General features: G+C 41.1%; 1 long non-coding RNA gene across 2 annotated transcripts; it reads left to right on the top strand.

Moving 5' to 3' along the window:
* The first annotated feature begins 282 nt into the window (after positions 1-282).
* On the top strand, positions 283-27,449 carry LOC131395268 (uncharacterized). Of its 2 annotated transcripts, none has more exons than XR_009216336.1 (4): positions 283-647; positions 6,959-7,021; positions 26,766-26,884; positions 27,045-27,449. It is a non-coding gene; the product is annotated as an uncharacterized LOC131395268 (long non-coding RNA). The 2 variants fall into 2 exon arrangements; XR_009216337.1 differs by having other exon boundaries at positions 26,763-26,884.

Raw genomic sequence — 27,449 nt, 5'->3', positions numbered from 1 at the left:
GCCCCTCCACGGCCGTCGGCCCCGCCCATTCACGGCGCCCCGTCCCGCCCCCTACACAGCGTCGGGGCGCCGTGTTCACCCGCGGTGCATGGTGGGGCCGTCGCCCCCGACAACCCGCCCCTCCCCTCCGCGCGCTGGCCCGAGGCGGCGCGGGGCGAGCGTGGCGGCGGCGGCATGCGCCAGGCCTCCGCACGGTCCGCGCCCCTGGCGAGCCCCGGCTACTAGGAGAGGCTGGGCCGCCTCCAGCGCGGGCTGCGGGACAGGAACGGCCTACCCGAGGCGGGGGCGGGAATCGGCCGGCGCCCAGGGTCGGCTGGTGCCCTGCCCTCTGTCCTTCCCACTCGCCCCGCCCGTGGTTCCCCTGGGCCTGGGTCCGCCCGCGACGGCCCCCAAGCTCCCACTGGGGCCTGGAGGACAGAGTTTACCGGAGAGACCCCCTTGTTGGAGATCTCCCGCTGAAGGACGCGGCCGCGTCGCTGAATTTGCCCGGAAGGGGGAGTAGGAGTTCTCCTGCCTGTCACTCTCAGTCAAGCCTCGTGAATTTCTCTCGTTCCCTTCTACACGCGCCCTCCGCAGTCTCTTCAAATTGTCATCCCACCCTGACAGCTGCACTGCATCAGTGGTGACAGGTCCAGGAACGCAGGCAGGTGAGTGTGTGTGTGTTTGTCAAACATATGCCCTATTTAAATGCGGGAGACTTTCTGAGGGCCATAGTTCCAGCGAAGGGATGAAATTTCCAGACAGAGAAGTCCAGCTTCTGGAGTATGTATGATACCTTGATTAAGACATGAAAGATGAGAACCGCTGAAGACAGCTAGATCTAAGAGCACATAAAGAAAGAAAATTAAAAAGCACTTTGCTATAAATAACCACATAAAAGATAAGTTGTTGGAACTATTATTTAGCTGCTATATTAATTGGTGTTGGAAATCTCATGAGTTGACAAGAAAGGAAATAGATGTTTGGATCTCTTGATAAACAAAAGGTTTAATGAGTGTTAAAGTTACAAAATCATTTTAGTGAAGAGAGCTGTGTGTGTGTAACAATGCTAAAATGACAACAATAGTTACGTGTAAGGTAAAGGCAGAAGTAAGTGGTTTTGAAAAGGAAGGAATTATATTGGTTTTATGCTAGATTTAATTTTTGTCAAATATTTTTAGAGCATCTACAACAGGCCTCCTTAATTGTCCTCACCATATTTTACTCTTTAATCTTTTTCTACATCCTATTTTCTTTCTGACATACCGCCACTCACCCACCCCAGGAACCTCCTCAACTCCAGCTTTTGAAAAATCACTTCCTTCAGTGGCTTCCCTGCACTAAGTATTGATCAGCCTGTTCCCTAACTCATGCAACGTCGGCATTCTTAAAGGACTCTAGATAGTGGCTTGAGTGACTTGCTCCCTGCCTAGATGGAGAATTCCAGGAGCTCAGAAACCATATCTAGCTGAAGCTTTAGCTGATAATAGAGTACCTTAGGTGGAGGAGGGGCTTGATATATGTTTGTTAAAGGAATGGAAGAAATCCCAAGTCAACCAGCTAATGTCCAGGAGGTATAAATGTCTTGTATAGAACATTAGCCACACATTGCCACCAAATAATGACCATGTTCCAGTCAACCAGGAAGAGTGGACAGTGTGATATTTCAAAGATGATATTGTGTCTGCGTATACTTGATAATTAAAAGACAAGACATTGCTCTGTGCATCAGTACACTTAAACTGCTTTTTCTTAAAGAAAAAAAACCCAGTTTCTTTAATGTTGTTTGTTAGGTTGTGTTTAAAATGAAACCATTGGGGCCAGCCCCATGGCTTAGCGGTTAAGTGCGTGCCCTCCGCTACTGGCGGCCGGGGTTCGGATTCCGGGCGTGCACCGACACACCACTTCTCTGGCCATGCTGAGGCCACGTCCCACATACAGCAACTAGAAGGATGTGCGGCTATGACATACAACTATCTACTGGTGCTTTGGGGAGAAAAAAAAAAGGAGGAGGATTGGCAATAGATGTTAGCTCAGAGCCAGTCTTCCTCAGCAAAAAGAAGAGTATTAGCATGGATGTTAGCTCAGGGCTGATCTTCCTCACACACACACACACAAAAAAAAACCCATTATATATAAGATTAAATACATTAAAAGAAATCACCAGGGGGAAGAACAATAAGAATAATAAAATAATTTTTTGTGTGTGTGTGTGAAGATCAGCCCTGAGCTAACATCTGCCAATCCTCCTCTTTTTGCTGAGGAAGACTGGCCCTGGGCTAACATCCGTGCCCATCTTCCTCCACTTAGATGGGATGCCGCCACAGCATGGCTTGACAAGCAATGCGTCAGTGCGCGTCCGGGATCCGAACCCACGAACCCCGGGCCGGCGCAGCGGAGCGTGCGCATTTAACAGCTTGCGCCACCAGGCCGGCCCCTAAAATAAATTTTAAAATTTCAATTCTGCTCCAAGGTTCCTTAACCATTTTGAAAAACTAAAGTTTGGTTTATAGATTCAAACCAATTTAAGCTATTGTCCCATCCCCAAAGTGAAATCTTATACTGAAGTCCAGCTCCAAGTTAAAAAGCAAACAAACAAATAATAAAACAAATTCACCTCTGGGTGTGGGTGTAATTTTTTTCTTTACCTTTTACTAATTTATTTTTATTGAGGTCACGTTGGTTCGTAACATTATATAAATTTCAGGTGTATATCATTATATTTCGACTTCTGTATAGAGTCCATCGTGTTCGCCACCCAAAGTCTAGTTTCCATCCGTCACTGTACACATGTCCTGCTTTACCCCTTTCACCCTCCCCACACTCCTCTTCCGCTCTGGTAACCACCAATCTGTTCTCTGTACTGTGTGTGTGTTCGTTTTTTGAGTTGTTTTTTTTTTAACTGCTTTTTGACTCTGTTCTCTTAGAATAATAGCTTAGTTACCCCAGGCCTTTAGTTATTTGTATCTCTTAGCCCAAGTTCTAAATTTTAAAATGTCACTGGTTCAAATGGCATTCTTTTTGAACTAAGTTCATTGTGAGTTATCATTTTTGCTTCCTGTGCTAGGAACACCTGGCTGTTTATAGTCCTTATGGTATAATAACTGTGTAATGATTATTACTTAATGTTTAACACTTAATGCTTTAACTATTAAGCAAGGTGAGGCTGTTGAAATTGTATAAGGAATTTGAGTCAAATTTTATAGCCTATTCATGGTTCTGCCTTTGGAGGTTGGTTTTATTTTTAAGTCAGTACAGATATGTTGCTGTGTATACTCATTTTTCATTTTAAAAGTCCATGACTAACTCTAATGCATAGTTAATAAGTACAGAGGCTAATAATTTTGGATACACAGAAAAGTGCGGTAGAAACATGGAAACCTGGGTTCCAGTCTGTGAACTGTTGTGTGACCTTGAGCAGGTCGTTCAGCCTCTCTGAACCTTGGTTCTTCACAGAAATGAGAGGCCTTGACTAATATGTAAAGTATGGCCACAGATTTTTTTTTTCTCTAGTAAATAAAGAGCCTCAAAGTAAAAAAGTTGAAAGCTGTAGTTTTGTGAAGCAACAGATAATGAATATCATTGTCTGTACCCTATTGGAGTGTTTGAATGTACCTGTTTTTCGTAACCAATCCCGCTGACCACAAGGACCATTGTCTCCTAAAGCTCCAGAAATTTACAGGCTACGACCTTGGGTAGTCACAGCTGCTTTATCAGTCCACAGATTTCCTGGGAGTGAGAGAGAAAAACAACCTGCCCTTTCTCAGCCCTCTTAGAGGTGGATCATTGCAATGTTAGCTGGTCTAATAACTGGGCTTTTCCGTTGTACTTGGTGTGTTTCTAGCCCAGATTGTCTTAGCTGTAGTCACACATAGATGTAATTTTATATTCTGAATTTTTTCCTTTTTGTATCAGTGTTTTCTTTGCATTGTGGGAATGTCGTTGAATCTACAAGAGCCTGATGGAATGACTCTGTACAGTGCATATAGTGCCACAAGTGTAGTAGAAACATGTAAGTGGAGTTGACACTTACAATTATATAAAAACATCTGTTTAAAAGGCCCATTAACCAGCCCCAGTGTTTTCAATACCAATATTGATTCAGGGTGAGATATCGTAAAGGTCCAGAAATTGACGCTGAGGTATTAGTTGAGTAAAGCTGAAGATGATATTGATACAAAAACTGAATAACAGGTGGCTTAAAAGGAGGAAACTAGACCACATACTACACTTTAAGGACCACCCAGCTGTGTAAAACTTCGAAAGGTCCAAGTGAGGGGTGCAGGTGCCTGAAACCGTTGACAGTGGGTACATATCCCGGGGCTGGATGTTCCAAAGATTCTGAAACAGAGGTTTAATCTGTAGGAATTGCAAAATGATCCTCCCAATAATCCTTTCTCTGGCTTTTTATTGGGGTAGATATCTTGTTTTAAGTTTTAAATTTAAAACATATGAAAGACAGCACTCAGAGGCACTGCTGCATGGATGTTGAGGTTAGAAAATGGGCCTGTGATGAAGAGTGAATTAGAGTAGCATCATTTTGCCTGGAATAGAAGGCCAAGAGGTGTTTGTGGTTTTTCAGTGTAGGAAGTGTCATGCTAGAGAAGAAGTTTGACCAGTCTGTCCCTACTGGAGATAGAGCAAGAACAAAGAAGTTTTATGTTCTTTATTAAAAAGAACTTGCTGCTCGTGAGGTGGTGGATTCCCAAAGAGACTGTGGTCCTTCTTCACTAGAAGTCAGAGGTAAATTGTTACAATTATTTTGAAATGAGTTCAAGCTTACAGAAAAGTTGCAAGTAGAGGACAAAGACCTCTAATATTTCCCTCACCCAGATTCCTCAACTCTTAACATTTTGTTATATTTTCTCTTTCTCTTTCTATCTAAAATTATTAATCTTTTCTGAACCATTTGAGAACTGGTGCCCCATCACTCCTAAGCACTCCAGTGCATAGTTCCAAAAAGCAAGGGTGCTCTCTCTGTGATCACCATATAACCCTCCCAGTCAGGAAATCAATGCTGATATACCAATCCACAGACCCCAGTCAAATTTCACCAACTGTCCTAGCACTGTCTTTTTTATCGTCTGGTCCAGGAGTCCATCTGTGAACCCATTTGCCATGTCTCTTCAGTCTCTCCCCATCTGTGCCTATTCCTCAGTCTTTCCCTGCCTTTCCTGTTCCTGACAGTTTCATAGAGAACAGCTTTCATTCTGGAGAGTGAGCCTCAAGCTGGGTCCATCTGATGTTTCTTCATGACCAGATTCCAGTCATGCTTTCTTGGCAGAAATTCCACAGAAGTAAAGCATGACATCAGAGGCACAAGGTCATAGATGCCTTTAAGGGTCTGTCTCATAATTTAGTGACGAATTGCTCACTCTGTCCGGACATTCATTTTTCATGAACTAAATATCCTATTGATCACTGAACCTTAGAAGGGAGGAAAGTGACAAATAAAAATTTCTAACGTGGAAGCAATTATACCATATTTCTTTCACTTCTCTTCTGAGTTCAGTCTTCTTAATGAGAAAATAAAGATCTGTGTGAAGCTATTAGATTAAAAATTTGTTTCTGTAATTTTTTTTCTTTTAATTATTTTTCCTTTTTTTTTAACGTAGGCATACCCCAACTGAGGAAGAGATTATTCCCCAAGCAAAGATTCAGTGTTTGGATTTTGGACCCCATTTTCCCATTAAAAGAATTTTGGTTAAATGATGGTTTCCATTCTAGATTATGCTAAGCAAAGAAATTTACTTAACCTATAATTTAGCTAACAGAGTAACTTTTGGGCTTTTTTTTTTTCTCTGAAGGAAAACAGAAACTAATAATTAAGAGCTCACAAATGGAATGTGGGCTCAGCCCCTGTCCCTCAGGGGGCCAAGCTAGGCTCACCTTCTGTTGGACTCCTTGTCATTGATTCAGTCTTTTCTTTAGCATTTTTCTCTCAGACATTATGTGATTTCTCTTTTGGCCTTTAGTTCTTGTTAACTTAGATTCGCAGTTTGGCTTCAGTTAGATGGGATTGAAGCTGGTACTTTGGTGGTGGTTGAGCGGGGCCCTCTGTGGTTAAACTTCCCAAGGACTCTTTTTGGGACTGAGATGGCTTCTCATTTAGCAGTTTTACCCCTAGCCCCTTGGTTTTGGCTGCTACCACCCCTGCTGCCCAGTTTCCCCTACCTCTTGCCCAGGCTGGGTGTGCAGGGTAAGCTCTGTCCTCTAGCTGACTGCCAGCACTCACCTGATCATCACAGGATAGCAGTCAGTGACAAATCACGGCGATGTTACAAAGTTGTAAAAAGAAATCCCCCCAAATTTGAAGTAATAGTGTTAGGGGGCCTAGTCTTCATTAAATGTGAGTGAGGGCAGGTCTACTTTTCAGAGACCTCTTCCTAACTCAGCTACTTGGCTCTGCCCAGGCGTGTCTAGTTGGGAACAGAGCAAGCCACCAGTCTTCAATCTAGGGTGGATTTGTGGAGGCATTGTGTCCAGACCTGGTGGGATCCCCATCACTCAACTGTCACCGTCTCAGAGAAGTCTGGCCATATCATATTTTACATATTTATCTTGTTTATTGTCTCTCCTTCCCCCTAGAATGTCAGCTGCCTGAGGGCAGGGGCCTTGGTTGGTGTACACCGGATTAGTCTCCAGACCTAGAACTGTGCCTGGCTCATCATGGCACTCAAGAAATACTTGCTGAGTGATTGAACCTGCTTCCCAGCCTTTTCTTACTGCATTTCCCCATTTACTTTGAGAATCTTGTTTTTGCTTCATTTCAGTGTCCTTTTTGCTTTTTAGACTTCCGTGATGACTGCTAAGTATTTTTGTCTTGAGTTTCAAACGCAGCTGGCATTTTCTGCTTCTTAGAGAGGCCAGAGAAGCATTCTTACAAAGGTGTGATTTCAAAGGAGATCATGTTCTAAATCCAACTGCCTATTACTTATCAGTGTAATTATTCATAAAACATTTTCTTTCTGTATTATAGTGAAAAGAAGAGATTGGACCTGGAAAAGAAACTTTATGAACATAGTCAATCTGATATATGCAGGTAAGAAAGGACAGCGGTAACAGTTTTTAAACCAATTTGCATATGTTAGTCAATAAAAATTTAACCCTAATATATGTTAGAAATACCATAGTTACTGTACTTTTACCATTCTCTTATTTCTGCTGTGTAGTAGTTTCACCTAAACATTGCAATTTAATATAATCACTGTCAAATGTAAGAATAAACTTGGTTAAAATTAGTATAAGATAAAAATTATCTTCTTTTCATCATTCAGTATTTGTGTTATCTCAGGAAGCTATTTTGCTTAAATGTCTTAAGAATAAGATGGATTATAGGCCGGCCCAGTGGCGTAGTGGTTGAGTTTCCGTGCTCCGCTGCGGCAGCCCGGGGTTTGCTGGTTCAGATCCTGGGGGCAGACCTACCTACGCATGGCTCGTTAAGCCGTGCTGAGGCAGCATCCCACACAGAAGAACTAGAAGGACCTACAACTAGGATATACAGCTATGTACTGGGGCTTTGGGGATGAAAATTAATTAATTAAATAAATAAATTTAAAGAAGAAATTTTGAAAAAAAAAAGAAAGATGCCTTGTGGTCTTTCTTTCTTTTTGGCCACAATTTAAACACCTTGAGCCTGTGTATTGATTAAGGCGTAATTGCTGTAGCTGGCCCTTCAACAAACTGCTGTAGGCAGGGTTACATGGTGTCTCACTTATTCATGGATATATGATAATGACAGTTAAAATTACTATGAGCAGTGGATAATATACATGTTATCCTTTTTATGTTACTTAATCTAATATTAAGAGCAAAATGTTAATATTTTTAATTCTATTTTATAGAAACTGAACTTCATCCTTAAGCCAGATGTATGGTGTTACCTCCAATATTGTTCATATGAAAAATTTCTGGCTATTATAGCATTTAATCTGTGATTTATTTACATCATAATATGAGTGAGAAATGAAAACATCTCATCCAGAAGAGAGAGAAGCCAAGAATATTTTAAAACCAAATCATCTATCTATTCCATTTATTTCCTCATCTTCAAGCTTATTCTTTGGTTTTAAGATTTAGTGTACTTCCAAAGGTACCAGTCAGGTAGCCATATGTCTCTAGTAGGTCTAGAGGAGACGAGAAGAGCCAGTGAGATGGTGGAAGAAGTAGCAGTGTTGTAGATGCCGTGGCCTCAGAAGTGGGCCCCAGGCTGAAGGAGTCCAGGGCAGCTGCCATTTTTCTAGCCTCTGGCTAACAGAGCAGAAGACAGGGTATAGACTTTTCCTGCACCCTATTCTTGGGTGGCTTCCTGGTGTAATGGTGGTGGGAGAGGTGAGGTGAGAGAAGAATGGGAACCTTTACCAAGCCATCATTTTGCTGAGTTTGTTCCCCTCGCTCAGCCTCTTGTTGCTTCCTGGAAGAGAGAAGGTATGATTTGCCAAAAATATGCTGTCTTTGACTGCCCGAAGGATAAAATCTAAACTGTCTAACATGGCTGTTTCAATCTGGTTCCCCACAGAAGGCAGAGTGTGAGAGGAGGGTTTGCGTGTAGGTGGTAATTTGTAGGAAGTAGTCACCTAAAACTGAAGAGGAGGGCTGGGCAGAATGAAGTAGGAGCTGATCACTGCTGTGGGAACCTAGGGTTCCATCCCTCCAGGTTTTCAGAGGAGCCATGTAGTCTGCCCCTCTTCTCCCCACAAGTGTCCACTGAAGGCAAGGAAGAAGGGGCTGTTTACCTACTGGTTCCTGACCCCTGTTGGTCAGGGCTGTCCCAGGAGGTGTTGACTCCTCACATCCAGGCTTTCCGTGCTGCAGCCCTGGTAGCACCTGATGCACCTGAGGCAGGTGCTGCCAGGTTCACTGCATACAGCAGGTTGCTGCAGCTGTGGCTGGTAGAAGAAAAGGTGGGCCAGGAGGATGTGAGGAGGACATGAGAGGTGTCTGGTACAGGGGCTTCCCAGACCCTCCATTATCTGCCCTGGTTTAATTCTCATCATCACCACCGTTGCCAGCCTCCCCCTAAAATTCTTCATGGACCAAAATTCCAGTTTCTGAAGCATGACCAGATCTTTTGTAGCACAGTGTAAGCAGGTAGGCTCTGTCTTCAGGCGCCTCAGTTCAGTCCAAGTCCCACCACCTCTTCGCCCTATGACCTTGGGATGATTACTTCAACTTTCTGTGCGTCCATTTCTTCATCTGTCAAATGGGGATAAGGATATTTATGAGAACTTAATGAGTTAATACATATAGAACCTTAAAGCAGTGTCTGATCCAGAGAGTCAATAATTTATTATTCATCATTATTTTTGTCAATATCATCATTATTCTTATTTATTACTTTTGAGCCTTCTAACATGCTAGTTCCCCTGCCTGAATGTTCTCCCCTCGTCTTTTTACTCTTGCTTTCCCCAATTTTGGGTTAACTCTTACCCATCCTTCAGGTCTTAGCTGAAAAGTAATTTCCACTGTGAAATCCTCCTTGAGTCCTTCTGCTAGGTTAGGGTGTCCAGTCTGTCAGGGTCCCTGACAGGTATTGTACTTACCTGATTGTTTTCCCTGTTGATCCTAGCTGAGTGGCTTTCATATTCATCTTCAGAGCCCTGAATATATGAATGATTGCACGGATGCGTGGATGAGTTGCTTATGTGGTCAGCTTTGAAGGTTATTGTGGAGGCAAGAATGAAACTAGAATTTGGATGGAGAAGGCATGGTTACTATTGTACCTGTTCCAGGTGGACACTGGCCACCCCTGGCAGCTTTACCAAGTGCCTGCATGTGAAAGATAGTACATTTGGGTCTTCCTCCATTACTGTTGCTTGTGTCGAAAATGGCAGATATGGGCAGCAGTAAAACCAGTCTCAGGTTTTTTGTTCAGAAGGAAAAATGGGAACAGCCAACCAAGATTAAAGCACAGTATTAGCATGGTAAGGAAGTTTTTAAAAATTATTGGCCCAGGGGTAGCCTGTTGGTTAATTTTGGACGTCTCCAGTATCTTTGCAAATCTGTGTTTTGAGGGTGAACGTTTTTGTGGTATTTAACTTATTTTTGCTTGCTAAAAGAATGTTGAATAATTTATTGAGCCAAGAATAGAAATGCTACATACCGGGTACTCTTTTATGATTTAAATACTTGTAAAGGAGAAAGAGCTAGAATTAGCAGTGTTGGTTCTTTGAGAAGAATGGGCTGCACAACTTGAGCTATGCAGCATTACACTTTTGATGACAGTCTCTAAAGGTTTTTTCACAATTTGAGTAAAGTTACAGTCCATATATTATTATAAAATATTTGGGAGATAATGTCAGCATCATGATGGAGCAAGCTCTCCCCTTAGACTCTCCCCACTAAGATACAACAAAAAGGACATTCATATACCAAAAGAGGACACTCACACAACACAAAAGACATCTGAGAGACCCACCCAGCTATACATCTGAACGTGGAGGTGCTGGACACCCCCCCAGAGGAAGTGGAAGGAGGTAGGGAGAGCTCCTCTTGCTCCCCAATGGCAGTGACCTCGGGACCGCATGGCTTGCAGAGAGAGGGGGAGAGGCGACCCTCTGTGGGAAAACTGTGACTCTCCAAGTTCGCTCACAGCCCATGGGAAACCCCCACACAGAGGTGACTGAACTGTTGAGGGGTATCTTCATCAAGCTAGCACCCCAGGAGAGCAGATAGCAAAGGAAGAGCGAGAAGCCCCTGGGATTGGGCAGGCAAAAGAAAGCATCCCTCCCCCTGTCCCGTGCTCCAGCACAGCCAGTCGGCCAAAGTATCCATGGATCACTGTGGGCTCAGAATATACAGCTCTTGACCCCCACCCAATGGTGGCAGGTGGAAGCTGCAACCAGATACTATCATGCGGAGACACAAATCCACACCGTCAAACAGTGTGAAAAAATATATTAAATATCCAGACCAGAAGGAAAGTGACAAGCACCCAGAAGTCAATCCTGAAGGCACAGAAACCTATAATCTAAATGACAGAGCATTCAAAATAGCTATCATGGGGGCTGGCCCAGTGGAGTAGCGGTTAAGTTCACACGTTCTGTTTTGGCGGCCCAGGGTTCGCCAGTAGGTATCCTGGGCGCGGACCTACTCACCGCTCCTCAGGACGTGATGAGGCTGCATGCCACATAGAAGAACTAGAAGGACCGACAACTAGGATATATGACTGTGTACTGGGGCTTTGGCGATAAAAAAGAAAAAGAGGAAGATGGCAACGGATGTTAGCTCAGGGCCAATCTTCCTCAAAAGAAAAACAAAACACAAAATAGCTATCATAAAAAGGCTCTATGAGTTACAAGAAAATACAGATAGACAGTTCAATGAAATGAGGAACTTCTTCACAAAAGAGATTGAAACTATAAAGAAAGCCGGTCAGAAATGTTGGAGATGAAAAACACAATGGAGGAGATAAAGAAAAGTCTGGAATCTTTAAAGAACAGAGCTGAGAGTATGGAGGATAGAATTAGAAATCTAGAGGATAGGAATGCAGAAATGCTCCAGATGGAGGAGAAGACAGAACTAAGCCTAAAAAAAAGAGAGGAAATTCTGCAAGAAATATCTGACTCATTTAGGAAATGCAACATAAGGATTATAGCTATTCGAGAAGGAAAAGAGAGGGGAAAAAGGAGCAGAGAGCTTGTTCAAAGAAATAATAACTGAGAACAGTCCAAACCTGGGGAAGTTTGAAGTTTTTCCAAACCTCTCCAAGGCATGTAATAGTAAAGCTGGCAAAAGTCAATGACAAAGAAAAAATATTAAGGGCAGCAAGGCAGAAGAGAGTAAGGTACAAAGGAACTCCTATCAGGCTCTCAGCGGATTTCACAGCAGAAACTCTACAGGCTAGGAGAGAGTGGAATGATATATTCAAAATTCTGAAAGACAAAAACTTTCAGCCAAGAATATCCAGCAAAAATATCCTTCAGATATGATGGAGAAATAAAAACTTTCCCAGATAAACAAAAGCTAAGAGAGTTCATTGCCACAAGACCCCCACTACAAGAAATGCTCAAGAAGGCCCTCATACCTGGAAAAAAAAAAGGGGGGGGATACAAATCCGTGAGCAAGGAGAAAAATAGGTAAACAAAATCAGAAAAATTGAAGCTCTCTATCAGAACAGGTTAGCAAATACTTAATTATAACAGCAAAGATAAAGGGAAGGAAAACACCAAAAATAAATATAATCTTGTCATTTTAACCACAAACCATAACACAAGATGGAATAAGTTGGGACAATAATAACTTAGAAGGGGAAGAGGAAACGGATGGAATTGACTTAGTCTAAGGAAATAAGAGACTATCAGAAAACGGACTATCTCATCTATGTGATTTTTTATACAAACCTCATGGTAACTACTAAGCAAATAATCAGAACACAGACATGTATGATAAATAAAGAGAAAACTAAGAAAACCATCATAGAGAACTACCAAACTGAATTGGTAGTCCAAAACACACAGGACAAGAAACAAAGGAAGTGCAGAAGAACCAGAAAATAGGTGATAAACTAGTAGCATTAAGCCCTGATATATCAATAATAACTCTAAATGTAAATAGATTGAATTCTCCAATCAAAAGACACAGAGTGGCGGGATGGATTAAAAAACAAGACCCCACAATATGCTGCCTCCAGGAAACACATCTCAGCTCTAAAGACAAACACAGGCTCCGAGTGAAGGGATGGAAGGTGATACTCGAAGCTAATGGCAAAGAAAAGAAAGCAGCTGTTGCCATACTTCAGACAAAGTAGACTTCAAGATAAAACAGGTAATGAGAGACAAAGAGGGGCAATATATAATGATAAAAGAGTCACTCCACCAAGAAGGCATGTCACTTATAAATATATATTCACCCAACAGAGGAACACCAAAGTACATACAGCAACTATTAACAAACCTCAAAGGGATATTAACAACAACACAATAATAGTAGGGGACTTTAACACCCCACTTACATCGATGGATAGGTCATCCAGACAGAAAGTCAATAGGAAATAGTGGACTTAAATGAAAAACTAGACCAGATGGACTTAATAGATATATAGAGAGCACTCCATCCAAACACAGCAGAATACACAGTCTTCTCAAGTGCTCATGGAACATTCTCGAGAATAGACCATATGTTGGGAAACAAGGCAAGCCTCCATAAATTTCAGAAGATTGAAATCATAATAAGCCAAATTTTATTCTTTTTGTTGCGATTGTAAATGAGATTGTATTCCTGAGTTCTTTCTGTCAGTTCGTTATTAGAGTATAGAAATGCAACTGATTTTTGTAAGCTGATTTTGTACCTTGCAACTTTGCTGTCGTTGTTGATTATTTCTAATAGTTTTCTGATGGATTCTTTAGTAGGGTTTTCTATATATAAAATCATGTCATCTGCAAACAGCGAGAGTTTCACTTCTTCATTGCCTATTTGGATTCCTTTTATTCCTTTTTCTTGCCTAATTGCTCTGGCCAGAACCTCCAGTACTGTGTTGAATAAGAGTGGTGAGAGTGGGCACCCTTGTCTTGTCCCTGTTCTCAGAAGGGTGGATTTCAGTTTTTCCCCATTGAGTATGATGTTGGCTGTGGGTTTGTCATATATGGCCTTTATTATGTTGAGATACTGTCCTTCTATACCCATTTTGCTGAGACTTTTTATCATAAAGGGATGTTGGATATTGTCAAAAGCCTTCTCTGCATCTATTGAGATGATCATATGGTTTTTATTCCTCGTTTTGTTAATGTGGTGTATCACGTTGATTGATTTGCGGATGTTGAATCATCCCTGTGTCCCTGGTATAAATCTCACTCGATCATGGTGTGTGTTTTTTTTTTTTTTTTAAAGATTTTATTTATTTATTTTTCCCCCAACGCCCCAGTAGATAGTTGTCTGTCATAGCTGCACATCCTTCTAGTTGCTGTATGTGGGACGTGGCCTCAGCATGGCCGGAGAAGCGGCGCGTCGGTGCGATCCCGGGATCGGAACCCGGGCCGCCAGCAGCGGAGCGCATGCACTTAACCGCTAAGCCACGGGGCCGGCCCTGTGTGATCTTTTTAATGTATTGCTGGATTCGGTTTGCCAATGTTTTGTTGAGGATTTTTGCATCTATGTTCCTCAATGATATTGGCCTGTAATTTTCCTTCTTTGTATTGTCCTTGCCTGGCTTTGGTATCAGAGTGATGTTGGCCTCATAGAATGAGTTAGGAAGTGTTCCATCTTCCTCTATTTTGGAATAGTTTGAGAAGGATAGGTTTTAAATCTTATTTGAATGTTTGGTAAAATTCTCCAGAGAAGCCATCTGGTCCTGGACTTTTATTTTTTGGGAGGTTTTTGATTACTGTTTCAATCTCTTTACATGTGATTTGTCTGTTCAGATTCTCTATTTCTTCTTGATTCAGTTTTGGAAGGTTGTATGAGTCTAAGAATTTATCCATTTCTTCTAGATGTCCAATTTGTTGGCATATGGTTTTTCATAGTGTTCTCTTATAATCCTTTGTATTTCTGTGGTGTCCATTGTAATTTCTCCTCTTTCATTTCTAATTTTATTTATTTGAGCCTTGTCTCCTTTTTCCTTAGTAAGTCTGGCTAAAGGTTTGTCAATTTTGTTTATCTTCTCAAAGAACCAGCTCTTTGTTTCATTGATCTTTTCTACTGTTTTTTAATGGTGACAAAGGGGCCATACTAATGTAAGGTGCTAATCACAGGGAAAATTTGGTGTGAAGTATATGGGAACTCTGTATTATCATCACAATTTTCTGTAAATCTAAAACTATTCTAACATTAAAATTTTATTTAACAATTTTTTAAAAATAAAGGCAGGGCTCCCTGATATCAATAAGCCTCGTGAAAATGCATTCATTAATAATCAGAGGAAGCACCCCCCACATGCTTGTACATGCACGCACACACACACACACACACACACACACACACACACACACAAACTCGGGCACAGGGAGGGAGCCCCGGATCTGACTCTGACATCTCAATGAACAGATTCCAAAAAGCAATTACACTGCCAAGTATTATGCTAAAACAATTATTGAAATTGCTATTCAAAAACAGTTAATGGATTAATTAAGACAGATTGACCTAAAAGCTGATTTAAAATTAACCTGACGCGTGCATGCTATCTAGATAATGACTCTCTCCTATGAGCTAGCCTCTCATTAAAATCAAATTCCACTGGGAGAAATTACACACTTGCACCGTGATTGGGAAGAACAGGCCGCGTTCACTCAACCACTGATGGAACTGGAGGGTCATCAGACGACGTAAATGGAAATGAGTGTCCTGTCCTTCTAGGTGTGCTGCGATCTGTCTCAGTAACAAGCCACCTCCCTCCCATTTTTCCCTTTGAAAATGATGGAAACTCATTAAAATTGCGTCAGCTCAGGACCCCAAACCACTAGGTGCCTGAGTGGGCACATCTGAAGCTTCCAAAGGGAAAGATCGGAAGGGAGGGGCCGTGGGCTGGGGTCCCGTGGACGCACTGAGGGCAGGGAAGGGAGCTGAGCAGCTCTGAAAATGAGGCCCCTCAAGCACTTGAGGAAACTCGATGGCTTCTACCCCTCGTTTCTCTAAAGGTGAGAAAACCCATGCTTGTTGGAGACCAAACTCCAGGCGGGTGGCAGAGGCAGGAGCTCTTTTCAGCGTAATGCTTTTCCCCACCCAGCACCTTCTCCTTTCCACTGCCGTATCCAGATGGAAAGAACTCATGGTGAGGTTTTTGGGTCTACAGGCCTGGATCACACCTTGCTCCTGAGTTTAGCCCAGGGGTGTCCCAGTCTGAGTGAGCAGTTTTCACTTGTCCCCATATCCCTAGCCGGCTGCCTGCCACTGGCTAACCTAGGATCCTGTGGTGTGTGCGCCCATGTTGGGGGACGCACCTGAGAAGGCCCGCCCTGCTGGAGGAGGGTCATGGGCACCCCTCCCTCCAAGGGCCCTGGCTCCTGGCAAGAATGTCTCAGCTGATGTCTGGAACACAGGGGTGTAGGCTCCTTGTTCCTTGTAAACCCCTGGAGTTACTTTGATAACATTTTTTTAAATGGATCCCCTGCTCAGCATTTTTATGAGATAAAGAATTTCCCCCATTAAAATTATTCAAGTTTAGTAATAATATATTATTGGGACAAGCAGGAAAACACAGGATGCTCCAAAACGATCCATTACTTGGAGGATTTTAAAATTCTAATGAGAGAAACCACTCTCATTGTTCATCCTCTTGGCCATCAGCAGGATTAGTCTGGGAGAAGGACAAGGCAGGAATTGGGTACATTCCTTATTTATCCCTCTGATTTCTCCAGAGTTTTTCTTTTCTTCAAAGAGAAATCTCTGGGCTCTGCAGGGCTTGTCAGTGGTGATGTCAGGCAACTCTGAGACTGTGCAGAGCAGGAGGATGAGAACAGGGGAGGGAGAAGAGGAAGAGCTGGGACCATCACTTCCCATCACAGGCTGAGGCTGAGTTAATCTCCACCTAGGTCAGGATCCCAGGAATCGGATGTCATCGGCCTTGTCACACCGTGGGGGTTGGGAACAGAGAACAGCCAAGTCGCCACGGCCACTTTCAGAGAAATAAACAAAGTGGGAGGGCACCACTGGGAGCCAGTTTGAAAATGGTCACTAATGTGAAATAATAAGACACACTTTTCAGAAAAGTGAAGACAATTCTTTTGGTTCTCAGACTCGCAAACACCGTGTGTTCTTTAGGAGCAGACTGAAGCCGTTGACCTCTAGGGTGATTGTGAAAGGAATTTGGGCTCCGTCACTGTTTCTGAATAAGTCAGAACAGTCCAGCACTCACTCCTTGGCAGTGCGGAAGATGACCGGTGTCCAGGTGCTGGGGGGTTGAGACCTCTATCACTCAGGGCATCCTGCCAGGCAGAGGGGGCTGGCCTGGTGGCCACTAGACTTTTATCAGATGTGGGATTTGCAAATATTTTCTGCCATTTTGGATTGTGGATTATCTTTTTTCCTTCTTAATATTCTCCTTTTATGCACAAAAGTTTTTCATTTTGAAGTCCGATTTGTCTAATTTTTCTTTTGTTACTTGTGCTTTTGGTGTTATAGCTAAGAAATCATTGCCAAATTCAAGTCACAAAGATTTACTCCTATGTTTTCTTCTATGAGTTTTCTAATTTTGGCTCTTATATGTAGGCCTTGGATCCATTTTGAACTCATTTTCAATGAGTGTGATGGTGTGAGGTGAGGGTCCAGCTTCACGCTTTTGCATGTGGGTGTCCAGTTGTTCCAGCACCTGTACTAACTGTTTGTGGGTTTCTTCGGATTTTTCCTCATGTATGATTCTATCTGCATAAAGAGGCATAAAGAGGCAACTCTACTGCATTTCCAATTGTTGTGATTTTTATTTTTATTTTATTTCAAACTGTCTGTGCCTTTATATTTAAAGTGCAATTTTTGTAGATAGTATACATTTGGGTCTTATTTTTATATCCCTCCCGAGAATCTCGGCCTTTAACTGAACTCTTCAGTCCACTAATGTGTAAAATGATGAGCAAACAAGATGGTGGGATAGGAGTTTCAAGCACAGGTTGTTCAGCAACAGCCTTGAACAAAAAGAACAAAGTTGGAGGCATCACACTTCCTGACTTCAAAATATACTACAAAGCTATGGGGGCCAGCCTGGTAGCATAGTGGTTAAGTTCGCCTGCTCCACTTCGGAGGCCCAGGGTTCACAGGTTCAGATTCTGAGCGCGGACCTACACACTGCTCATCAAGCCATGCTGTGGTGGTGCCCCACATACCAAAAATAGAGGAATATGGGAACAGATGTTAGCTCAGGGCTAATCTTCCTCACCAAAATATATATATGTATACTACAAAGCCATAGTAATCAAAACAGCATGGCACCGGCATTAAAACAGACACACAGACCGATGGAACAGAAGAGAGAGCCCAGAAATAACTCCATGCATTTATGGTAAATTGATCTTTGACAAAGTTGTCAAGAATACACAATGGGGAAAGGATAGTCTCTTCAACAAATAGTGTTGGGAAAACTGGTTTTGCACACATGGAAGAACTGAACCCTTACCTCACTCCGTATGTAAAAATTAACTCAAAATGGATTAAAGACTTAAATTTAAGACCTGAGACCATAAAACTATTAGAAGAAAATATAGGAGAAAAACTTGAGTTTGGTCTGGGCAATGCTTTTTTTGGACATGACCCCAAAAGCAGAGGCAACAAAAGTAAAAGTAGATTAATGGGATTCATTCAAACTAAAAAGCTTCTGCACAGCAAAGGAAATCATCAACAGAGTGAAAAGACAACTTACAGAATGGGAGAAAATATTTGCAAACTGTAATCTGATGAGGGGTTAATATCTAAAATATATAAAGAACTCATACAACTCAATAGCAAGAAACAAGTAACTCATCTGAAAAATGAGCAAAGGATATGAATAAACATTTCTCAAAAGAAGACATATGAATGGCCAACAGATACATGAAAAGGTGCTCAACATCACTAGTCATCAGGGAAATGCAAATCCAAACCACAATCAGATATCACCTCACACCTGTTAGAATGGCCATCATCAAAAAAACAAAAAATAACATGTCTTGTTGAGGATGTGGAGAAAAGGGAACCCTTGTGCACCATTGGTGGAAATGTAAATTGGTGTGGCCACTGTGGAAACCAGTATGCAGGTTCCTCAAAAAATTAGCAATAGTATCAATAGAACACCTTGGTATGATTGATAGAACCAATCATTGTACATAAAACAGATCTGCACATATATGATAAATAAAAGAACGTAAGGGAAAAAATTAACAGTAGAACTACCACGTGATCCAACAGTCCCACTCCTGGGATATATCCAAAGGAAATGCAATCAGTATTTCAAAGAGATATCTGTACCCCCATGTTCACTGCAGCATTAATCACAGTAGTCGAGATATGGAAACAACCCAAGTGTCCGTTGACAGATGAATCGATAAAGAAGATGTGGTACATATACACAACAGAATATTATTCAATCATGAGAAAGAAGGAAATCCTGCCATTTGTGACAACACGGATGAGCCTGGAGGACATTAAGCTAAACGAAACAAGCCAGACAGAGAAAGACAAATATGGTATAATCTCACTTATACGTGGAATCTAAAAAAACAGAAAAACACATGGAACTCATAGAAGCAGAGATTAGAACGGTTACCAGGGGCTGGGGTTGAGGGGGGGAGATGGTGGTCAGGGGTACAAAGCTGCAGTGATGCGGGTTGAATAAGTCCAGAGATCTAACGTACAGCATGATGACCACAGTTAATACTACTGTGCTGAATACTTGAGATCCGCTAAAAGAGTAGCTGGGTGCTCTCATCACAAAAAAATGGTAACTGTGTGAGGAGATGAGGTGTCCATTAACTTGACTGAAGTAGTTATTTCACTACGTATATGTACATCAAATCAGCATTGGATACTTTAAAATATATAATTTTTATTAAAAATATATAAAATTAAAAATAAATAGCTATTGACATAGTTTTGGGTCTGTAACTTTATTTCCTTTCTCTATTCGTTTCCTCCAGTTTTTTCCCCTTTATTTGTCTTTTTAAAACTTTCCTACTGGTTTTTCCAAAGGAAGTAATGGAGACATGATTCACATGCCATAAAAGTCAAGTTTTTTTATTTTACAGTACTATTTGTTATGAACACATACATTCATAAACCACCACAGAAATCAAGACAGAAAACAGCTCTGCTGCTCCCAAAATTCCCTGTCTGCCCCTTGTGGCAGCCCCTCCTCCCCACTAGCCAACACTGATCTGCTCCCTATCAGTAGTTCTGCTTCTTCCTGAATCTCACAGGGATGGGATCACACACTATGTAACAACTTTTTGAGCTTTACCTTCTTTACTTAGCAGATTGTATTTGATAGTCATCCATTTCGTCTCACATATAAAATGCTAATTCCTTTTCATTACTGAATAATATTCCATTGGATGGATGTGCCACTTATTTACTAGCTGAAGAACATTTATATCTACAGTTTGTCTGTTTGGGTTGTTTCCAGTTTTTGGAAATTGTGAATAAGTCTGCTATAAACATCAACATACAGATTTTTGTGTGAACGTAACATTTTGATTCTCTTTGACATATATCCAAGAATAAGATTACTGGATCAGAAAGATTACATGGTCAACATTTCTTTAACTTTACAAGCAACTCTCAAAATGTTTTCCAATATGGCTGAAACATTCTGCTTTCCCAGCAGGAGTGTACGAGCATTCTGGTTGCTCTGCTTCCTTGCCAGTACTTGATATTGTTGCTAATTTTTTAAGCCATTCTGAAAGGTGCACACATGTATCTCATTGTGGTTTTAATTTGAATTTCTCTGATGACTGATGATGTTGAGCATTTTTTCCTGTACTTTCATTCCATTTGTGTATCATTTTTGCTGAAGTGCCTCTTCAAATCTTTTGCCAATTTTTTACGAGGTTGTTTGTTTTGTTATTCAGATTTAAGAGTTCTTCATATACACCGAATAAAAAGCCTTCACAGATATGTGTTGCAGAAATGGTTTCTCCCAGTTTTTGACTTGTTTTCCTTCTCTCAACAGTGTCTTTTGAAGAGAAGAAGTTCTTAGTTTTGATAAAGTTTAACTAAACAAAATTTGTTATGGGTGTGCTTTTGGTTTCACACCTGAGAAATCTTTGCCTAATCCAAGGTCATGAATATTTTCTCCCAGAAGATTTATAGTTTTAGATTTTACACTTACTGCTATGATTCACTTTGAGTTAATTTTTGTATGTGGTGTGAGACATGGGTCCAAGGATTTTGGGGTTTTGTTTTGTTTTGAGTTATATATTATGGTGGATATTTTTGCATATGAATATTCAATTTTTCCAGTGCCTCTTTTTGAAAATACCATTCTTTCTCCATTAAGTTATTTTAGCAACTTTGTCAAATATCAATTGCTCATACATGTGTGGTTCTGTTTCTGGATTCTCTCTTCTGTTCCACTGATCTGTGTGTTTATTCGTTCACCAGCACACTATTGATTATCGTAATGTTATAATATGCCTGGAAAGCAGGTAGTTTAAGGCCTCCAACTTTGTTCTTCTTTTTCAAAATTGTTTTGGCTATTCTAATTACTTTGCCTACTCAAATAAATTGTAGAATCAACTTCATGATTTCTACCAAAAATATGCTGGAATTGTAATTGGTATAGATCAACTTAAGGAAAATTAATATTTAAAATACTGAGTCTTCCAATCCACGAACACTGTATATTTCTGCTGGGGTCTGAATGCTTATGTCCTCCCAAAATTCACATGTTGAAATCCTAACCCCCAAGGTTGAGAGTGTTAGAAGGTGGGGCCTCTGGGAGGTGCTTGTGTCATGTGGGTCGAGCCCTCATGAACAAGATTAGTGCCTTTATAACAAAAGAGGCTCCAGAGAGAGCCCTTGTCCCCTCCACCGTGTGAGGACACAGCAAGAAGGCACCAGCTATGAACCAGGAAGCGGGCTGTCACCAGAATGTGACCGTGCTGGCGCCTTGATCTTGGACTCTCAGCCTCGAGAACTGTGGGAAATAAATGTCTGTTGTTTATAAGCTATCCAGTCTGTGGGTTTTTTTATAGCAGCCCGAATAGACTAAGACCATTTCCCTGCTTATTGAAGTTTTCTTTTACTTCTTCCATCAGTGTTTTGTAGTTTTCAGCATAGAGATTCTACAGGCATATTATAGGATTTATTCCTAAATATGTTATGATTTTTGTTGCTATTGTAAGTTGCACTTTAAAAATGTCAATTTCTGGGGGCCGGCCTGGTGGCGCAGTTGTTAAGTTCGCATACTTCACTTCCACGGCCCTGGGTTCTCGGGTTCAGATCCTGGGCATGGATCTACACACTGCTCATCAAGCCATGCTGTGGCAGCATCCCATACAAAGTAGAAGAAGATTGGCACAGGTGTGAGCTCAGGGACCATCTTCCTCAAGCAAAAGAAAAAACATGTCAATTTCCAATCATTTATTGCCACTGTATAGAAATACAAATGATTTTCGTATGTTGACTTTGTATCCTATGACCTTGTTACACTCATTTATGAATTCCAGTAGCCTTTTTTTTTGCTATATTCTTAAGGATTTTTTATGTAGACAGTCATGTCATCTGTGAAAAAAGACAGTTTTACTCCTTCCTTTCTAATCTGTATGCCTTTTATTTGATTTTCTTGCTATTTCACACCAACTAAGAATCCAGTGGTGTTAACTGGGGACAATGAGAGCGGATGTCTCTGCCTTGATCCTGACTTACAGGGGAAGCCTTTAGTCTCACTGTTTGTGATGACTGCAGGTCCTCAGGGACGCCTTGTATCAAGTTAGAGAAGTTCCCTCTACTTCTACTTTCCTGGACTTTTATAAATGGATGTAGAATTTCTTCAAATGCATTTTCTGCATGTCACATGATTTTCTTCTTTACTCTGGTGATGTGGTGGATTACATTGTTTTATTTTTTGTCCTATTGGCTATTTTTTTTTCAGTCATTTCTCCAGGGTTCACAATCTCCATCTCTAACTTTTCCTATTCCACTTACAATGAACATTTTAGTACTTCAGGTAAAATATGGAAATAGTGCAGCCATATTGGGCCACCCCGCCCATCCTTTATGCTGTGGTAACTGTACGTACTGCATCTACATATCTTATGAACCTCAGAAGAAAATATTATCATTTTTTAAAGACTTTATTTTTTTAGAGTAGTTTTTGTTTCACAACAAAATTGAGTGTTTGGTACATATATGCCCTGCTCCCATATGCACAGCCCCCCTATATCAGCTTTGCCCATCGGATGGTGTATTTGTTACAGATGACGAACCTGCACTGACATGTCATCATCACCCAAAGTCCACAGTTTACACCAGGTTCATTCTCGCTGTTGTGCATTCTGTGGGTTTGGACAGATGTCTGATGACATGTATCCACCATTACTGTGTCATACAGAATAGTTTCACTGCCCTAAAATCCCTCTATGCTCACCTATTCATCCTTCTACCCTCCCCATAATGTTACAGTTTTTACTGTAATTTGTGTGTATTATACAAAAGTTAGAAGGAGAAAGCAGAAAAAATGAGTAGCCTTTGACATTTACCTAGATATTTACCATTTCTGAAGCTACTTATTCCATTCTGAGGATCTGAGATTCCTTTTCTGGTATAATTTCCCTTCTCCTAAAGAATTTCCTTTAGCATCTTCTGTTGTAGAGATTTGCTGGTAATAATTTCTCTTAGTTTCTCTAAATCTGAAAATGCTGTCTTTCAACAGTGATTTTCGAAGGATATTTTTGCTGGATATACGATTCTGCATTGACAGGTCTTTTTTTCTCTCTCTCTCAACACTTTAAATCTCTTTTCTCATTCTCTTCTGGTCCCCATAGTTTCTGATGAGAAGTCAGCTATTAATCAAATCATTATTCCCCTCTGTGTGAAGTGTCATTTTTCTCTGTTGCTTCCAACATTTGCTTTTCGGCCTTGGTATCCAGCTGCTTGATCTGATGTGTCTCTATGTGGGACTGTCTTCATTCTGCTTGGTGTTAGTTGAGCATCATATTTGCAAATGTCTATCTTCCATCACTTGGATAATTCCAGCCACTATTTCTTCAAGTATTTTTGTCTGCACATTCTCTCTCTCCATTCCTTCTTTGAAGCAGACCACATGTATATTAAAGTTTGATCTTACTTAAGAGTGACTGAGGCTCTGTTATTTTTCCACCCTTTTTTCTTTCTATTTTCCATGTTAATTTCTATTGCTCTACTTAAATTCCATGTGAAGAATTTATTTCTAATATTGTATTTTTCAATTCTAAAATTTTCTTTTTTAAATTTTTCTGCTGAGATTTCCTACTCTTTCATTTGCTACAAGCATGTTTGTTTACCTTCACGGAGGATAGTTATGACAATCACTTTAAAATCTTTGTTTAATACTTATGCTTTCAGCCAAGATGAAATAACAGGGAACTAATTTACCCTTCTTCCCACAACAACTGAAAATTTTGGGGAACATATATGAAACAGTAGTTTTCATGCAGTGGGTCTCAGGCAGCAGAGTTCAGTGACCCCTGAGAGACCTGGAACTGATGAGGTGGGCCCTGTGATGGCCCTGCTGCCTGGAGAGAGAATTCCAGGCTCCAGCACAGGGAAGGAGAACCCAGGTGGACCCCTGAGCTCTCCCTGAGTTGAAGAGATGGCACTGGGTGTCCTGGGAGGCTGAGGTGACTAGAGCACATACGGAAGACCACCCAAGAAGTGAGAACTGCAGCAAGAGAGAACTTCACAGATTCTCCGTGGGCCCACTGCATCTTCCACTGAGTAATGACCAGTGCACCCATGTGAGGAAACTACCCAACACTACAGAATCAAACACCAAAATATTAGAGGAAATAATTCTTGGAGCTCACACAGACAGGAATGGTTTGGGTTCAACCAGTCCACACATGGCTTAGGAAAGCCCCATAACTCGCAGGAGATTGTGTCCAGTATTCAGAGTGGCCTCAGTGGTGGAACACAGTCAGCCCTGGACTAAAGGTTACTCAGATCCCACCTAACAAAGCTTAGAATCAGCTTGAATGTTTCCAATTGTTTCAAAGTAACACAACTCTGCCCCAGGAAACAGCTCAAGAATATTTTTAGGAGTACAAACTATCCAGGTTCCAACAACGAAAAATACACAATGTCTACCAGCCAACCAGAAATTACCTGGTATGCAAAAAAGCAGAAAAACACATCATGTAATGAGGAGACAAATCACTCAATTGATACTGACCACAAATAGCACAGAGGACGTAATTCATAGACAAAGATGGGATGTTATTACTGTCATCATATTCCACATGTTCAAGAAGTTAGAGACAAGACTGACAATGTAGGGGGTCGGGGGTGGGTGAAATAGGTGAGGGGATAAGAGGTACAAACTTCCAGTCATAAAATGAATAAGTCATGGGGATGGGATTACATCATGGGGAACAAAGTCAACAATATTGTCATAACTTTGTATGGTGACAGATGGAACTAGATTTATCATGGTGATCACTTTATAATGTATATAAATGTCAAATCACTATGCGGTGCGCCTGAAACTATCATAATATTGTATGTCAATACTTCAGTAAAAAAAAGAAAAGGCTGATGATGTTAAGTAGAAATATGGAAGATAGGAAAAAGACCCAAAAACTTTTAGAGATGAAATGTCTATAATTAAACATCTGTAATGAAAACTTACTAGATGAGATTAAGAGCAAATCCGTCAAAAGGTTAATGAACTTGAAGACATACCATAGAAACCATTCAAAATAAAATAGAGAGAGAAAATAGACCAAAGAAAATGAACAGAAAGTTAACTGCAGGACAACTTCAAATGGCCTAAAATATATGTAATCAGAGTCCCAGAAAGAGAAAGAGAAGAAAACAGAAAAAACAATTTGAGGAAATAATGACTGAAAATTTTCCATATTTTATTAAAAAAAAAAAACTATAAACCCACATATCCAAGATACTTAATGAACCCCAAGTCTAAGAAGTATGAAGAAGGCACATTATAATTAAATTGCTTAAATAGGGTGATAACAAGATAATCATGAAATCAGACAGGAGATAGAAAGACCTGCTGAGTGCAGAGGAACAAAGGTTAGAATGAAGGCAGATCTCTTACTGGAACTGAGGCCAGAGCAGAGTGAAGCAAGGTCTTCAGAGTATTGAGAAAAAAAGCTGCTAATTTATGATTCTATGCCTGGCAGCAAAGGGTACAAATAAGATAGAATATCAACTTTCTCAGACACACAAGAGCTGAGATAATTCACGGTCACCAGCGGATCAGCGCTGAGAGATGCTGAAGGAAAATGACACAATATGGAAACCTTATGTGAAGAAAGGGATAGAGAGCACTTTCTGTGGGGTATGTAACATGTCGAATAAAACGTGTGACAACATGGACACGGAGGCTGCAGTGGGGGTGGGAGAGTACTGTTGTGAGGTTGTTCAGGCGTCATGAAGTGGTCTGATATTATTTGAAGATAAACTGTGAAAAGTTAACGATGTTTACTGTAAACCCTAAGGCATGCACACACACGCATGCACACAGCAAAGACTTATCCAGAATAAGCCAAAAAAGATTAAATGGAATCATAAAAAATACTTAAATTATCCAAAAAAAAGCAGTCTAAGAGGAAAAAGCAAACAAAAAACAGATTGGTCAAATAAGAAACAAATCGCAGGATAGATTCAAATCTAACTATTATCAGCAGTAACATTAGATGACAGTGGTCTAAAAACCCCATTTAAAAGGCATAATTTGTCAGATTGAATAGGAAAGCAAACTCAACTACATGCTGCCTACCCCAAACCCACTTTAAATATAAAAACACAAATAAATTAAAAATAGAGATTGGAAAAACATGCCATGCTAACACTAGTTGAAAGAAAGCTGGAGAAGCTATACTAATACTAGATAAAGCAGATTTCAGGCACAGTGAATATGACCGGGAATAAAGGAGGTCGTTGTGAAATACAAAAGGGTCCATTATCAAGAAGACATAATACAGACTGTTTATGCACCTAATAACCGAGCTTTGTGGCACATGAAGAAAAATCCTTATCTGCCAGTTCCAACACCTGGGTCATCTTGGGATCTATCTCAGTTGATCCTCTTTTCTCTTAATAATGTGTCCCATTTACTTGATTTTTGGATGTTGGGTGATTTTGCACTGTGTCCTGGACATTATGAATGTGGTGTGGTGGAAATTCTGGATTCTGTTATTTTCCACCAATGACTGTGTCTCTTGGTTCAGCAGGTAGTGATCTCAGCTGGTCTTGAACCGCAAACTGGCTCCTGGCTGCAGCGCCAGCCTCAGTTCAGATCTTCTGTTGTTAGCGAGTGGCTTGCGCATGCGTGGTTCAGTCCGTCAGAAAGGTGAGGGCAGAGTCTGAAGTTTGCCCTGCACATTTCTTCCCCTCCTGCAATCCCCCTCCCTCTTCAGTGACCATGTCTGGGACTAGGTGCCTGGAGAAACTCAAAGGTGGGTTTGGAAGCAATTAACTGTTATTCCAAGCTGTTTCTTTTCCTTTTGTAGGTTAAGGAGATGTAACCACCAGCCATCCTGAAACTGACCAAATGAGGCACTCAAGGGAGATGTAACCACCAGCCATCCTGAAACTGACCAAATGAGGCACTCAAGGGAGATGTAACCACCAGCCATCCTGAAACTGACCAAGCCTCACCACAAGAGCTATGCCCATGACCTTTGCTTTATTTTTAATGCAAAGATCTCTCCAGGAGGAGCTTAGGCCTCATTATGTGGAAGCATGTTCTCCAACTGAGCCTGTGCTAGTGAATACCCCCACCTCTCCCTTTTGAATATTATTCCCCAACTGAAATAAAAGTTCCTGCTTCCCTTAGTTCTGGGACGCCATGACTTTGGAAATGATTCCTCACGGCCTCCTATTTGCTGCAAATACAGTTTACTTTGTGAGACAAC

Source organism: Diceros bicornis, chromosome 31 (assembly GCF_020826845.1).
Source record: "Diceros bicornis minor isolate mBicDic1 chromosome 31, mDicBic1.mat.cur, whole genome shotgun sequence".
NCBI lineage: Eukaryota > Metazoa > Chordata > Mammalia > Perissodactyla > Rhinocerotidae > Diceros > Diceros bicornis.
Note: the sequence above shows the minus strand (reverse complement) of the source record. Positions and strands in the feature narration are given on the sequence as shown.